Source organism: Megascapheus bottae, chromosome 1 (genome assembly GCF_031878675.1).
Source record: "Megascapheus bottae isolate mThoBot1 chromosome 1, mThoBot2.hap1, whole genome shotgun sequence".
NCBI lineage: Eukaryota > Metazoa > Chordata > Mammalia > Rodentia > Geomyidae > Megascapheus > Megascapheus bottae.
The window spans coordinates 88,277,721-88,281,983 of record NC_143509.1 but is presented as its reverse complement, the minus strand read 5'-3'; the positions used below and the strand labels follow the sequence as shown (position 1 = coordinate 88,281,983).

The window sequence follows — 4,263 nt, the reverse complement described above, 5'->3', positions numbered from 1 at the left end:
TTTAACAACTGCCTATGCTTAGCCTCTTAAACTTATACACATTTATTATATCTTCAGCCTTTATTATGTGGTTAAACTTTTTAATGATTTCCTTCCACTAAAACAATGGACAGCATTAATGAAAGTAATTTAAGGAGGTGATAACAGGTTTAATTATTCAGGTGAGTCACCTGGCTCTGTCACTTTTATGCTCTAAATTTTTCTGTTGTCCTCTTGGTCTTTCTATTTCTTTTTTTTTCATTTAGAGAATACTTTATTAGTTTTTGTAATTAAAACCTATGTAGATAAGACCTTACATATTTAATACAGTGTACAAATGAAAACAATTAAGTTTAACATTTCTAGATCAATATGGCTATTCATTACCCTGCAATGCCAACTCAACATGGTCAATGGTCTATTTTTACTGAGTCATTATCATGTCTCAATATTTCAGAAAAATCATCATATATAATTATATGAGTATACTTATCATCAGAGTAGTCTTTATATTATTTAAGAATGAAAAAATAGAGGGCAGGGCAGGGCAGGGCGGAGAGCAGGGAGAGGCTGGGCTGTGGTGCAGCTAGAGATGCTGTCCCACCGCGGCCGGACCTCTGCACTGAAGATAGTGGGATAAGGCGTGGTGCCCCGACGGCTGGCAGGTGAAGTGAATGCTGAGGACAGAAGCGTTTGATGACAAAGACCACTGAATTTTTTTGAGAATACGTTATGAACCCTTTGTGGAGCATGTCTACAAGTTCTGTAAAAAAAGATCTGATGGTGAAGAGAAGACATTGACAGGGGATGTGAAAAACAGCCCTCCACGAACTGCACCAAAAAAACAGCTGCCTTCTAGTCCCCAAAATGCTTTGCCCATAACAAAGCCAACATCGCCTGCCCCAGCGACACAGTCAACAAATGGCACAGATGCTTCTTATGGACCCTTCTATTTGGAGTATTCTTTTCTTGCTGAATTCACCTTGGTTGTGAAGCAGAAGTTGCCAGGAGTCTATGTGCAGCCATTTTACCGTTCCGCATTAATGTGGTTTGGAGTGATATTTTTAGGGCATGGGCTTAACCAAGATGGTGTATTCAAGTTCACAGTTTACATCCCTGATCACTAGCCCGATGGTGAATGTCCACGCTTGGTGTTTGATATTCCTGTCTTCCACCGGCTGCTTGATCCCACCTCAGGTGAAATGGATGTAAAGAGAGCATTTGCAAAATGGAAGCGGAACCATAATCATATTTGGCTAGTTTTAATGTATGTCAGGAGAGTCTTCTACAAGACTGATACAACAAGCCTCCTAAACCCAGAAGCTTCAGGACTACATGAAAAGGATGTTCATCTTTTTAAAAGTAAAGTGGTCGACCGTGTTAAGGTGTAGACTGCTCGCTTGTTTGACCAATCTAAAATTGAAGACCACTATGCAATTAGCTTTTCTCCAGGGAATCCTTCTCTTCATGATGAAGCCAGAGAGAAGATGCTGACTCAGAAAAAGCCTGAAGAACAGCACAACAAAAGTGTTCATGTTGCTGGCCTGTCATGGGTAAAGCCTGGTTCAGTACAGCCTTTCAGTAAAGAAGAGAAAACAGTAGCAATTCAAGAGATGGTGAATCTGGTGCACTGTGCACTCTCCTGCTGGACTATGGCCTAGTTAAAGCTGACAATGGCAAGGATGGCCTGAAGAGTAAACTGTGTGAACTGTGACTGGGTATCAGTGTTTTCCATGTATGCATTGGTTCAATCAGCATGTTGTGGAAACCTCTTGTTAAGCAATGTGTTACTTCTGTCAGGATTGTCTTAGGGTGGTTATTTAGTACAATACTCCCAATTATTGGGGACCTTGAGACTTATGTATTTTTCTAAATATAATGCTAAAAGGTAAGTTGCATTTGTTTAATAGAGAAGATGGGAAATTGGCACTACTTGTTTTTAAACCGCTCATGTTGGTTGTACAGTTTAGGATATAGAAAAGATAGATATAGAGACAAATTTCAGAGCTTGGCACATTCAAGTGGAAAATAGTTTTGAGCCTATTTTCTTACTGACATAAACTGAGGTCTCTGATAAATGTTAGTAAACTGAGTGGAATTCAGAATGCTTGTTGTTGTTTTTTAAGGCAAATTACTGTATTTTTATGGTAGAAGGAAAATAAGTGTTAAAACAGTTTCTAGTGAAGTCAGATATTCAATGATGAATGACTAATGTGTTCAGTAGAGACAAAATAAACCAATAAATGATTGCTCTTTGTCATTTAAAAAAAGAATGAAAAAATACCCTCAATTTACACCTGTGAGCCAGATTGTTAAATAAAATATAGTAAAGCAATAACATGACTAGCATATGTTAATATAATTGTGAAAATATTTGTTTATTTTTTAACAATAAAATGACAAAATAAGCAAAATGTTTATGTTCTGACAGAGAATGAAAACATACAGGTACATACTGTATGATAACAGGACTTATACTTAGGGAGAAAATAATAACTACTTTTGTTTTCTAATATCTGAATTAAAAATGTCACCATTGTGCACTAAGAGTTTATTTTTTCACATAAATAACCTAGTTATTTTAAAATAATCCAAAATATATGGTTTAAGAAAAGTAGGATTAATAAGATTAGACTAGCCAGTTTAGCTATTTGTTACCCTTATTTGTCTACTTGTACACAAAAGACTTCTGACTTTATACATTATAAAATAATGTTGTAAATAAATGGGCTCCTATTTCTAAACATTTAGGCAAATGGCAAGGACAAAAGATCCCCATGTCATAGTTTTGCTCTGCTGATTATCCAATGCTTCCAAGTTGTTAGTGTTCATTAGAATAGATGTTCATTTTTCTGTAATATCTATTCATTCTCCTTGGCCCTGCTTTTTGTTTGTTTGTTTTGTTTGTTTGTTTGGCTGGGTGAATGACTACCCAGAATAAAGTATTCATTTTCATGCACATCTATCCCAAACTTGGTGTATCTGGCGAATAAAATGTAAACATAGTAGATGGTTTTAAAGAACATTCCATATATTATCTTTAAAAAGGAAGTTCAAATGTATGAGTTTTCTCCTCTTATTCTGATAGACTGAAAGTTAACAACAAAATGAAGATCCAGTGGTCATTTTGAGAATGTTTTGGAATGGAAATCACCCATACATAGCAACAAGATATAAGCTCAGATTTCCAACTTCAATTGACGTCAACTATATTTCTGCTAGTACAATGATTTCTAACGCTGTGCAATACCTTCAAAATTTTCTGATGCTATCTGATGTCTTTCTATAATGTCACAGTCATAATCATTGGTGGTTCCAATAGCACCCACACCAGTGCTTGGCAGAGCTAAGCTGTTTTCTCATGCCAGAAAAAAAAGAGGTAGCAGGAAGAACTGGGGAATCACTACCCATTTGAATGGCAGTGTCTCCATTGATCTCAGAACTTCTTTTCACAAGGATATGTTTCTTAAACATTCCACCACTTCCCAATGGCACTGAGCTGAACGCCATGTCTTTCAGATCTGAGACTTTAGGGAATGTCTCAGTTCTAAATTAAAACATTATGCATAACAAACTTCTGTTGCTTGATGTAAAAGGCCCAGAGGAGATGAAGTTGGCTTGTATAACGAATAATTATTTCCATTCTTTTTGTGGCTGTTGGCCTTGGGACTTGAATTCTGGGCCTAGGCATTGTGCCTGAGCTCTTCAGCTCAACCCTACCACCCTACTCCTTGAGCCACAGCACCACTTCTGGTTTTCTGGTGGTTAATTGGAGATAAAAGTCCCCAAGAGTGAAAGAAACAACCATCCCATTGAAAGGTGGGCTAAAGACGTAAAGAGAGAGTTCTCTGATGAGGAAATAAGAATGGCCAATAGACACATGAAGATGTGGCCAGGAGAGATCACTACTACACTGTTGGTGGGAGTGTTAAACTCATTCAATCACTAAGGAAAGCAGTATGGTGATTCCTCAAAAGACTAGAGTTCCCTACCACCCAGCAGTCCCACTCCTTGGCATTTATCCAATGGTCCAGAAACAAGGACATACTGAAGTTACTAGCACAATGATGTTCATTGCAGCACTATTTACCATAGCAAAGATATGGAACCAACCCAGATGCACTTTAGTAGATGATTGGATTAAGAAGATGTGGTATTTATACACAATGGAATTCTATGCTGCCATCAGAAGGAATGATAACACCCCATTCGTAAGGAAATGGAAAGACTTGAAAAAAAATCATTTTAAGTGAAATAAACCAGACTCGAAGAAACATGGGCTCA

The 4,263-nt window shown here is 37.3% G+C and overlaps 1 pseudogene; it reads left to right on the top strand.

Annotated features, from left to right (window-relative positions):
• The first annotated feature begins 635 nt into the window (after positions 1-635).
• Positions 636-1,640, top strand: LOC150069565 (AKT-interacting protein pseudogene; annotated as a pseudogene).
• Positions 1,641-4,263: the final 2,623 nt, after the last annotated feature.